Source organism: Grammomys surdaster, unplaced genomic scaffold, assembly GCF_004785775.1.
Source record: "Grammomys surdaster isolate TR1022 unplaced genomic scaffold, NIH_TR_1.0 125953, whole genome shotgun sequence".
Lineage (NCBI taxonomy): Eukaryota > Metazoa > Chordata > Mammalia > Rodentia > Muridae > Grammomys > Grammomys surdaster.
In genome coordinates, this window is record NW_021620773.1 from 1,437,871 (window position 1) to 1,451,208 (window position 13,338).

Here is a 13,338-nt window from a genome sequence, read left to right on the forward strand (position 1 = left end):
CTTCCCCAAAGGACCTGAGTTCAATTTCCATCACCCACATCAGATGCATTACAACCACCTGTGACTCCAGCTCCAGGGTGTCTGGCTCCTGCAGGTATTTGCTTATCACACACACACACACACACACACACACACTTTTAAAAGATTTAATTCTACTTTAAGTATTTTTAGCATCTGTGGTGGTTTGAATAAGAATACCCCCCATAGCCTCATATCTTTGAATGCTTAGTCGTCAGGAAGTGGAACTCTTTGACAGGCTTAGGAGGTGGGATTTGTTGGAGGAGGCGTGAACGATCATTAGGGAGTGATGCTATTTGGGAGGGATTAAGAGGTGTGGTCCTGTTGGAGTGTTAGGATCCAAAAATCCAATACAACCAAAGCAGACACAAGAATACACGCAAAGCAAGATTTTCATTTGAATTGGCCAGGAAACCCCCTTCCAAAAGAGGAATGTGTAAAATGTAAAAGACCATGAATATGAAGGACGCCATGGACAGAGTGGGATGGAATTCAGAAAGATAGCCATACATTTTAGAACTGAAACCATCAAGGTGAAACAAGCCAGACTGTTAAAGAGTTCTTAAGCATGAAAGCCATAAACATCTGCACCAAGTTAGAGTCACGATTTTTTCGTCAGCCACAATCATTTGTTCTTTCAAGATTTGAAACAATCATTATGTTTTGAGGAGCAGAAGAGAAAAATGAGGAAGAAATGTGCTAGTCATCTGGAAAGCTCCCCTAGAGCCTGGGGACTTGAACTTAGCTTCACCTTATGATCAAAATGGAGTCTGAAAACAAAATGGCAGCACTTAGGATAAGTCTCATTTGTTTGATCCCAACATAAGGAGATGTGGCCATATTGAAGTAAATGTGTCACTGGTAGTGGTCTTTGGGATTCTCATAACCCCAAGCCAGGCTCAGTCTCTCTCTCTCTCTCTCTCTCTCTCTCTCTCTCTCTCTCTCTCTCTCTCTCTCCATACATATATATATACATACATACATACATACATACATACATACATACATTCATACATACTCACTGATAACTTCAAAAAAAACTTCTCTGACAAAGCAGACAGACAGACAGACAGAGAGACAGACAGACAGACATTCCTATCCCTAGCTCTAGCTTCCTGCTGCCTACAGATCTGGATATAGAACTCCTAGTTCCTTCTCTAGCACCAGGTCTGCCCAGCCTGCCGTGCTGATAACAGACTAAACCTCTGAAACTATAAGCCAGCCTCAACTAAATGATTTATTTTATGAGTTGCCTTGATCATGGTGCCTCTTTACAGCAATAGAACACTGACTAAAACAGTGTCCCCAACAGTTAAATATTGGCAAGTCTGTTATGGGAGTAGACAACCACTTCTTTATTTGATTAGATTTCTGTTGTACAAATGGTTACTCACATATAGCACTGGTGGTCTGGCCAAACTCCGTGACTGGGGATATCATAGACTATAATTTGGAAGCACTGCTTTTATATTGCTAAAGGGACATGATGTGCACATCAAATTACCTTCTCAATAAGCGTGTTTATTTAAAAAGCCCACAGATTAGTCAACACTTTTATCAGCCTTTGTCAGAGAAGCTTCTCTTTGAAGTTGTCAGTGAGCACTATAAAGACTCAAAACAGGCTATTTGGAGAGTAAATGACTGTTGAACTCTCACTCACAAATGGGACGTCTAAACCATCCCCCCTCCAAGGCATAAAGAAGGTCACTGAAGAAGGGACAAAAGGGATGTGAGAGCCAGAGGAGAACAGCAGAGTGGTGTGGAACACCGACTTCTGTTCGTGGCGTGGCTGCTGTACTCCTTTTTCACAATGTTTTTATTTATTGTGTGGGAAATTTACGTCATGAACCCTGACCACACTTCCCAGTCCTCCCAAGTCTGACCCCCCTGTATATGTTTAGATCCAGAAAATTGATAAATATCAAAATATTTATCTGTAACTATTTGTGGTGGTTTGAATAGGATCTTATGTGACCTTATCCCCCAAGTGATCTCTGATTTTTGAATAAAAATGCTGATAGCCAATAGTTGGACAGAAGAGACACAAGCAGGGTTTAGGGTTACTGGGCTTGTGGTTGTAGGTGGACCATGAGGTAGAAAAAAGAAGGTGAAGAGAGGAGAACGCGCCATGGGGTAAGAATCTTAAAATAACGGACATGGAGGTTGGCTAATTGGAATTAAGAGCAGCCCAGATGAAATGGGACAAATTATATACTGGGATCATTGGCTGGGAAATAGTCATAGTAGTATAGAGGATATCTATATAGTATAATAGATGTCTGCCCAGGTCTAGTGCTGATTAAGGCTTATAAAAGTGAATATAAAGGTAGGATGTGTTTTATCCATAGAATAAAATGTTTTATCCATAGGAACTAAATGATCAAAGGCAGGGTAGAAACCTCGGATTGAGATTAAATATTTCTACAAAAATACTTAAGTGACACTGCATCATTCTGATGGCTAATTCTTCCCTTGTGGCTGATCCTAGCCTGCTAGTCTTTCCACGATTATTTAAAACTTACTGCCAGTTTCCTTTTTGCTGACAAATCTGACCTGAATCTGCTGCATGGAATCTTGTCCATTATTTGAGCTGTCCCTACTTTACTAGGTATCCTGATCGCAAGCTGAAAACTCTGCAACGGCATTTTGCCCTAACTGTCCCTCCCTTTCATTTTAAACTGACTTTTGTATTTCTACATTCTCTTCGGTACATCTATTGGTGCCTAAAATAATTCGTAAACCTTAATCAATCCTTGGCTCAAATACAGTCACACACACACACGCGCACACACACATGCACACACACACTTTATTGATTGACTGATTAATTGATCTACTGGTTGATGAGAGATAAAATCCAGAGCTTCACACAGGTTGGCCCGGTGCTCTATGACTTAGGTAAATTTCCAACCCCTACAATTCTCTTTATCAATTTTCAAGAATCACTACCTCAATTTGCAGCTCATAAATTTTAGTCATCACTCCCTGCCTAAATGGAAATCCACTTCAGAGTTCATGCTTTGGCTGGATACCATTGTTTTTGACTGGTGAATCTCTCCATTCCCCAAACTTCTTTTCCAGATTATTGATTAACAAGGCTTTGGATTGCTGCTACCAAAGTTCTCTTATCTGGTTTCATAATTACCTATGAGATCAGTCTCTAATCACCTGAACCTTATGCTTATCATATTCTTTAATGCTTATAAACAGCCAAACCTGAGCCTCTGGCATCTTCGTGGAGTGATTTAACTATATGAATATATTTGTACTCAGCTAAGTCCCTCTTTGGTTTTCTGATAGCGAACACAGCCCATCCATTCCATCTCTTAGCTGTCCACCAGCTGTCCTATGTCTCTTCTTCCGCTGCACCACTGTGCACCACTGCACACGAGCTATGACTCATGTTCCAGTTTCAAAAGATCAACTTTCTTTTCAAGGAAAAAAACAGACTGTGATTAAACCTGATGTGAGTGAGAGAACCAACCAAAACAAGAGAGGTGGACTGCTTTGTGGAAAGATCATCAGTCCATGGTTATTGGTTCAGATTTCATCGGTACTATGGGAAACAGGGAGAACAACACAAGTTTCTAAGAGACAGACTGGGAACCAGAATGTGTAGGCACAGATCAGGATCCCAGAACTCTTTGTGTTAACACTGACTTTAGTAGGGTTGGGATGAATATTTAAGTATTGGGAAGTTGTTAAGCTCATGGTGCTAAATATAAAATTTATAATTTTTGTAAAATGTGAAAGCTTTATTATGACAGCACCCCGTGTCCCAGCGAGACAGATATTGTTAAATGTCAGTTTGACAGAAGCTAAGATCTCCTGGGATATGGGATCATAATCCATCATGCCTGTGGATATCATCTTGATTGTATTAACTGACGTGGGGTGATCCATCTTGATTGTTAATGGAACCTCCAAGTTTCACTAGACAGAGGATCCTGGTCTGTTTAAAATGGAGAAAGTGTTCATTCACACCTCTGTATCCCTTTTACTGAGGATGCAATGTTGCAAGTTCTGTCAAACTCCTACCAATGTGACTCCCCTGCAATGATAGACAACACCCTAGAACATTCTCACTTAAGCTTCCTGCTGTGAGTTTTGTCCCGAGCACTGGGTCCTCTGTGAGGCAATTGATTGGGTGGAGTGCTGGCAGGGGCAAGACTTGGTCTTGCAAGTGTAAAAGTTGCTTTCTATATTTTACCTGTCTTGTCTCTAAGTTACTCTGAGGCCAGAAGCCTATCTAACTAGACATTTATTATCTGTCATATAGATCCACAGGTTCACTGAGAGTTTAAAACTATAATCCTTAGGTCTAAGTTAACATTGAAGGTTTGTATAGATTAACCCAGTCAATATTTAACTTCTGTCTTTGCACCTACAATAAACTGTTCCCACTTTATGGACTCTAGTTAATGGTTTTGAAACCTAAAGGAATGTGTTCCTAAGTTGTAAATCTGTATCAATGCCTGCTTTCTATCTTAGTACAGGTAACTCATGACATATGAAGACTGGCAGTCCTAATTGCAGATTACTTTCATATTACAGGAGACTCTGATTGCAGGACTTATTATAAAGGGCTCAATAATTACTAGTTTAAATTTAGGAATTCTTATAGAATCATCATTACACATTAAGAAATCATCTACTTGTCTGTATAGCATCACTACAAAACAGTACATCTTCACTGATATGTAGAAAATATGTCCCATAAGGTAGACTAATGACCAGGGATGGTTATGTCAATTTAATAATGACAGGAAAGACATATCAATAGCAAGAATCCATCCTGAGACATCGTCCCTCGGGCCTTGCCTCCAAGAGCTCATTTATTGCAGTTCATGGTGAATCATCTCAGGAAAATCACCTGCTAGCCTTTAGCCTCTTCTAGATGGCTCCTGACAGCTTCTTTTGTCAGACACGTTGTCTCTGTAACATGTACAGTAACTAATGCACCCAGTTACTAAAATGGCTGAGGAAGGAGAATCACAAGTATACAAGACCTACTTGGGAAACTTAAGAAAACGCTGTCTCCAATTACAAAAACAGAGAAGAGTATAACTCAGTGATAGAGAGATTGCAGAATATGTGTAATGCCCTATGTCCAGTCCCCAGCACTAGAAAAAAGTCAGTGGCAAAAAAATACCATAGTCTGTGTTCTTTACAGGAACAGACTGATTTTGTGAATTTTTGAGAAATGGTCTATAAATAAGAAAACCTGAATAGGCAGTGTTTCTTTTCTGGTTCATTTTTTCATGGAAATAGCACATTGTAATTACATGATGTTAAATAAAAGATCAGTCAGTTCAACTCACAGTTCATCCCACCAACTTTCCCTCAACACCGCCATCACACTGTGTGTGTGTGTGTGTGTGTGTGTGTGTGTGTGTGTGTGTGTGTGCGTTTATACTAAGGTCCTGATGGAAACTTCACACTTTGTCCATGGAATAGTAAAAAAATAAATAAATAACTTGGATGATTGAAAGTAAAATTAATATTTTTATTTTATCACCAAAGATATTCCTAAGTAAGATCCACTACCTCTCTGCCAGTGCACAGCAGTGACTAAGAAGACAGACACTGGCACAGCGGTGGCTGCCATGGCCTTAGCTGCTGCTCAGGACTACCATGTACCCACCCCTTCCTTGAGCCATGAATGTAAAAGGCAGTATGGTAAGAAATAACATCTTATTATTATTGAAAACACAGGTTTACTCTTGCAGGTGCCCTGTGTTTTGGGAACTCGGGCCCTGCAGAAACCTGTAGAGCATACTTTGAAACTGCTGATCTCTAAGAACATAAACTAAGAGAGAGAGAGAGAGAGGGAGAGGGGGAGGGTGAGGGGGAGGGGGAGGGGGTGAGGGAGAGAGAGAGAGAGAGAGAGAGAGAGAGAGAGAGAGAGAGAGAGAGAGAGAGAGAGAGAGAGAGGAGTAGAGGACAGCCATGAACATGTGGAGGGGAATGGAGAGAAATGGAAAAAGCAAGCCTGGGTAGGTGAGAACATTCCAGCAGGATACGTGGGACTTAACGATGACGTTTGGATGACAAATACAGGTAAAAAGGGTGTGGTATTGTACACAATACCCTAGAACCTATAACTAGACAGTATCTAGAACGCATCATGTTATGTATGATCTTTCAGTTATACAAGTATTTTTACTGGTCCACGTGACAAAGTGGGAAGTTTCCATCAGGCCCTCAGCTACACACACAGTGTGATGGTGTGTGGAGGGAAAGCTGGTGAAGGTGAAGACATAGACTACCTTCTAGCAAACAGAATCAAGAGGCTACAAGATGGACCAACAAGAGCTGGGTGGTAGTGGCACTCGCCTTTAATCCCAGGCAGGCAGACCTCTAAGTTTGAGGCCAGACTGGTCTTCATAGTGAATTTCAAGACAGTCAGGGCAACACAGAGAAACTCTATCTTGAAAAAAAAATAGTGGATCCAGAAGTATTCTGCTTATACATGGCTATAGAGACACTTTAAAGATGCTTGATAAGACGTTCTTCCCTCTCTGTCCCTTCTCTCTCCATTCCCCTCCACATGTTCATGGCTGGCCTCTACTCCTCTTCTTCTTCTTCTTCTTCTTCTTCTTCTTCTCTCTCTCTCTCTCTCTCTCTCTCTCTCTCTCTCTCTCTCTCTCTTCCTCAACTCCCCTCCCCATGCCCTAAATAAACTCTATTCCATACTAATTCTGTATGTGCCTATAATTCCATCACTCAGGAAAATGCCTAGAGTCTTGCATAACACTCTCTCAAAACATAGACAAATAAAAATTATAATTTCCCTAAATGAAGAGTTACAAGGAACAATTGTTTGTTTAGAAAGCAACATTTCAGAGTGTGTAAGAGCCAGCTTTTTTTCCCCACAGATCTCTTACTGATGTCTAGATTTTAAAAATGCTATCAAAAATCGAGAGAGAAATCATTAAAATAGGTTTTACTAAATTCCTACCTAGACTTAATAGCAAGTTCTTCCTACAGTGGAGCCTGAGACTGAAGACACACACACACACACACAGGGAAGCCTTCCATGTGGACATGGGCTTCATGACATTAATGACAAGCTTGGCTGACACTGGTATACCTCAGTAGAAAAGACAGCATCTTGACAAAGCCATCTGAAATCATTTGTTATTCCTAAGACAGACTCAGATCTCTGGATACCAGCCTCCTGGGAGTGAATCCCATGGGCCACTGGTTCCTCCCCCCTTGCTATTAAATTAGATCTTATCCTTTCTTCTCAGTCATATTTCCACATGCTTCAGTCATTCCAGCAGGGACAGCAAAGGTCCATAAGACCCCTGAGGGATTGAGTCACAGGATCCCAGCTTTCAACGATGTGGTTCTGATTCAATCTGTGTTCAAGTGGACAGTGTACGGATGAATTCAATTAGATATCACCACCTGTGTCTACTGCAGAATCAACTGCTTGCTTACTAGTGGGTAGAAATCCTCATATTTTTTCAGAATGTGATGTGTGTTGAGAATATCCACTAAAGTGAATGGAGTACGGGCTGGTTTGATCCTCTGTTTTCACGTCCTTTTTATAAAACATCTCTGGAGAGATCAGTAACCTGACCAAGCTGAAATGTCTTATTTTACTCTATATGTAGATTTCAAAGGAAAATTGGTTAAACATACAGTTTACTATAAGTTACAAAATCCAAGATGATAAAATCCACTAACACAAAAGGATGTGCTCAGTAGGTAGAATGCTTGCCTAGCACAGACGGACCCTGGGTTCAGTTCTCGGCCACCTAGAATTCAGCACTCAGGAAGTGGAGACAAGAGCAGGGGATGGGTACAGTCCCTTCAGCTATATAGCTAGTTTGAGGCAAGCCTACATGAGCCCCTGCCTCAAAGGGGAAAAAGCAAATGATAAGAAATATTTAAATGTAACCAAAAACATGGAAATAATTGTAGAAGAATAGAGATGTCAATTTTGGAGGATCCTTTTTAGTTTCTGAAATACTTTAAAATTCGAGTTTTTATTATCTTTGCATATCACGTATCATTTTTTCACTGGGTGAACTAAGAAAGAAATATGCTTGTTGAGTTCATGTTGGAATAACATAGGGCTGGTATTAGGATAAAACAAATAACATACTTATTTAGGGCACAGATTCTGAAGGACATCAAAACACTCAGGAATCGAACAATGACATTTCAATGTAATATTTTAAAAGTTAAAAGAAAATCAGTGCAAATGAAATCCATGGTAAACAAAATTATCAAGATTGTAAATGTAACCTTTCTTTGATGGTTTCATGACCTGGTACCATCAGTCTCAAGAGGCGAAAAATAAATCTAACCATATGACCCAGCTATACCACTCCTTGGCATGTGCACAAGAGACTCACCAGCCTGCTCCACTTGTTTGTCCATGTTTATTGTGGCTCTATTCACAATAGTTGGAGAGTGGGAACAATCTAAATGTCCTTCAGTCAACAAATGGAGAATGGAAATGTGACATATACATATACATATATACATATACATACATATATACATACATATACACACACACACCATGGAATACTAATCAGATGTAAAGAGAAATAAAATCATGAAATCCCAGGTAAATAGATCAAACTGGAAAATATTATTTTAAGTGAAGTAACTCTGACGCGGAAGGACAAATGTTTCTCTGATTTATTCTGTTTCATTTGTTGCCATGCTTTCCTATTTGAGGCTCCTAGCTTGAAATCTTCAGATATGAGTGTATAACCTGGAGTGACTGCAGAAACCAGGAGAGTGAAAATAAAAACCATGAGATGGGAAAAGAAATCTGTACAGGTAAATAGCAGGACATAGGTGATATAAAGGACCGAATGGGGGGACTTTAATTCAAGATAGGGAGGAAGGACACTACAGAACAAGATAGAGAAGGGGCATTACAGGAGGAATGGAGTGGAGAAGGGGTAAATAGCACTAAGGATGTTTAAAATAGACATAGAGAAATATTATTGGATATTGACCAAAAATTACATGCTCCTTTGGGTGATAACCTAACAAAACCCCAGTACCTGGCATGAGAAACCTTCTTGAATTGTTGGTTGGTTAGGGTAGTCCTAGAAACTCCCAAAACAATATTGGATATTACTGCTGCCCTTCGCTGCCCTGAAGAAGATGAAGGTAAGCTCCTAATGCTAAATATACCACACACTTTGGATGCAGGACTTGGAGCAAGTAATCTTGATCTGAATCATGAACCTCCTCCCAGAGAATCGCCTTTATAGGACCAGAGGTGCTATGAAAGTTTCCCCTATAGCCCACAGCAATGGGCACTATGGGAAGATATCCCTAAAGGTGCAATCGTGGTACTCATGTCTTGGTGAAAGCCAACAGCTCTCTAAATGGACTTAAGACGTAATAAACAAAATATACATAATGTGTGTTACTATAAACCTAGCCAACGACTAGTGGCGCTATGGATCTTCACTAGACCATCATAATTCCTAAATGCATGTAAAACATATCCTTACACCCTCAAGTAAGTATTCCTCTAATCCCTCATCAAAGAAGCTTCTCTTTGCAGAAAACAAAGATCATTACAGAAAACCACAACTAGTCATAAGTGTGCCAAGCAAGCCCCACTGGATTCATCTAGAAAACATCTCCTACACTGAAGTCTTGGGGAACATTTCAGAAGAAGAATGGAAAGGTTGAAAGGAGGAAGACCAGAAAGTCTCCTGCAAAACTGTGCCCCTTAGAAATGATGAGGAATCTGCATCCATAAAACCTCAACCAAAAGAATGGCTTGTAAGCAAAATCTGCACAATGACAACACCAGTTGACTTGCTATGGTGGTTTGAATGGCCACCATGAGTGCATATGTTTGAATGCTTGGTCCCAAGTTGGTGGAGCGTTGTTTGATAAGGATTGGGAGGTATGACCTTGTTGGAGATGTATGACCAGGTAGGGGTGGGCTTTGAGGATACGAAATCCCATACCATTCTACTTAGCTCTCATCTTCTGCCTAGCAACTGTGGATCAGATGTAAACACTCAGCTACAGCTCAGTACCACGCCTGCCTGTTGCCATGGTCCTCTCCATGATGATCATGGACTTAACTCACCCTCTGAAACTGAAGCATGCCTCAAATAAACCTTTTCTTTTATAAGTAGCCTTGGTCATGGTGTCTCCTCACAGTAATATAAAAGTAAGTATGAGTGGCAGTGTTGAAGAAACAAAAGACCCTACTATCCACAGCAACAGACGTGCCCAGACACAACCAATGTAAACATACAGGTTCACAACATGCAGCAGATCTGTGTTGGTGCCAGGAAAGTCCATGCTCCTAGTGAAGCAGAGAATCAGGCTGCTGCATAGCTCAACGGGTCTCCCAAATCAAATGTACAAAAAAAAAAAAAAATCAGTGAAAAGAGGATTTGAATCCACACTTAAGGTAGTAGGTGAATCTGGACTGGAAAGTCCACATTAATCACTTCATTGTTCCTCACTGTCTTAGTTAAAGTTTCTATTGCTGTGACAAAACACCAGGACCAAAAAGCAAGTTGGGGAGCAAAGGGTTTGTTTGGCTTATACTTCCAGATCACAGTCTATGACAGGAAGTCACGCATGGCTAGAACCTGAAGCCAGACCTGATGCAGAGACCATGGAAGAGTACTGCTTACTGACTGGCTCCTGCTGGATTGCTCAGCCTGCCTTATACATAGAGCCGAGGACTATCCATCCAGGGATGACATCATACACAATGGGCTGGGCCTTCCCACGCTTGATAACTAATTGACAAAGTGCCTGACAGCTGGATCTCATGGAGGCATTTCCTCAACTGAGGCTCCTTCCTCTCTGATGACTCTAGCTTGTGTCGAGTTGACATATAAAACCAGCCAGTACACTCACAAATTTGTATTCTGTGTCCTGGTGAAGCAATACAAAGTTTAATCAAAGAAGGTGGTGTTCAGTTGCTGCTGACCATAGTTGGTGCACCAGGGTTTAGAGATGCAATGGATAACAGTCATTGCCATCAGCCTCTTATTGATGACATTAATATTAAACAGTCATTGCCATCAGCCTCTTATTGAGGACATTAATATTAAACTTGAGGGTTCTTTAAAGAATCCTCAAGAATTATTGTGCAGAATCTCAAGTGCAGAGAGGTCAGATGCCTGATAACAGGGCGCAGTGTTGTGTATGCTTCATTACTCCTTCAGGACATGGACTGAAACCACTGGGTACTGAGATTATGTAACACCTGTAGGAATTGCATTAATTGCCAGAGCAGACCCACTAACACTGGAGAAATGCCAACCATTTTGTCTTTTGTTTTTTGGGTTTTTTAAATGTGCATTGGGTTGTTTTGCCTGCATGTATGTTTGAATTAACATGTCAGATCTCTTGGAACTGGAGTTACGGACAGTTGTGAGCTGCCATGTGGGTACTGGGAATTGAACTCAGGTCCTCTGGAAGAGCAGACACTGCTCTCAACCACTGAGTCATAAGAGAAAGCAAGGACATCACATGGAAATATATAAATTTCCAGAAACGGATGATGAAGAAGAAAATAAGCTGGCTAAGATGGTAGATGACCGTTTACCTCCTGCTGTGGTAGATAGTAATACTATCATGAATATCATCGAAATTAATTAGCCAGAAGGATCAGAAAAAAAAAGCAGTGTCCTTAGGGTGTGGCTGAAGTTGAAAACGGTGGGGATCATGATTTTACAGTTCTAAGAAATATGTTGATAAGAACACACGTGGAGGGTGTACACACACTAATAATGTACACTGGGAGAACTATGGCACCAAAACACTAGCAGCAGTGGCTTACAGTGGAGTGGATAACCAGTAAGGGTGACTTACTAAGAGCCATCCAGCACAGGTGGAAGAAGAACGAGGGAACATGTCACCAACATGGAGAAGATGGAGATGGAGCAGGTGTTTGAGATGACAGTCAAAGAAAACTTTCGAAAACCGAAGGACTCTGAAGCAGAGCTCCAGCAGAGCCAGGAGCAAACGAGGTAGAATTTAGAAGCATAAAGAATTAAAGGGGAGGTGTCATCAGTTTGAAGAAGAGAAAGCAAAAAAATGTCTTGAAGAAGCTTAGGAAAGAACAGGAAGAAAGGCAAATTCTTTAAAGCTCTAGTGAGATCCATGTATCAGTTACCAATACGCAGCTTGAACATGGGTGTTTCCTTGATCCATGTGACCAATTTACACCAACTTTATTCATAATGATAGATTTAACAGCATGACAAAAAACTTTGTTCATTGTTTGTTGTTGATTGTTGTTGTTGAAATGAAGATGCCTTGAATTGTCGAGGACACTGTGTACCTAGAAATTAACATCCCAAAGTACCTTTGTACATATTCCTTTTTTTAATTAAAAGGATGTCTTCAGCTTAATACATGAAAACATTTTACTGTTGTACAATCACGTTCTGATAGTTTGTTTATAGAATATTCTAAAACAAAAGGACTCTGGAAGGTTTCAGATAAATCTCCATAATAAGGTGCAAATTACACTTCTCTATGATAGGAGGTTCCATTTGATACAGACTATATAAGAATTATTTAGTCTAACACATATAATTTGGTGCTCTTTTTGCCAGAATCTCATTGCTGCTTCATTTTTATAACATTTAACTTAGTTATCTCCATATTCGTCCTTGCTAAAATAGAATATGACATCTTTCATAAGGCAGGAACCAACAAAGAAACATCTCTCTAACCTCCTTTTTATGCTTTGTGGTATCAGGAGTAGAATGCATTTGAAGATCGTTTATAGGCAAACTGTGAAGCTAACAAGCAACCTGTTACCGCCAACATCCAGTCGCTTTGTTTTAGTAGAAATGGGAAGCATGGCCTCTTGAAGAGAAAAACCTCATCCTTCTGCGTGTAGCTGCATCCATATATTGCATGCCTGCATCTTTTTTGCTTGCGTTGTTAAAAAAAATCATATAGTAAACAATGTTGTGACATAACAGGAAAAAAAGAAAGAAAAGAAAGTAACTAAGACACTTGCCAATGTGAAAATGGGAAATCACACAGGATCCTATCCCTAAATAAAGAGCTACTTACTAATAAAGCCAATTAAAGATTGCTGAGGGAGGGAGAATTAGTCTTCCCCATACGTGTGAGCCTCCTAAATTGTTATCCAATTCCGAGTGGTTGGCCCTAAAAGATATGCATACTAAAAACACTCAGCAGGTTGCATATGTATGTGTATATGTACATGTATATGTACATATATACATACATACATATGGAATTTAAATAAGAGTGGGAGACATGGGAGGTGTTAGAGGGGGTAAAGGGAGAGGGACATGATATGATTATACTTTAATT

At 40.2% G+C, this 13,338-nt stretch overlaps 1 pseudogene; it reads left to right on the top strand.

Annotated features, from left to right (window-relative positions):
- Nucleotides 1-2,146: 2,146 nt before the first annotated feature.
- LOC114609356 lies at nt 2,147-12,097 on the top strand (annotated as a pseudogene).
- Nucleotides 12,098-13,338: the final 1,241 nt, after the last annotated feature.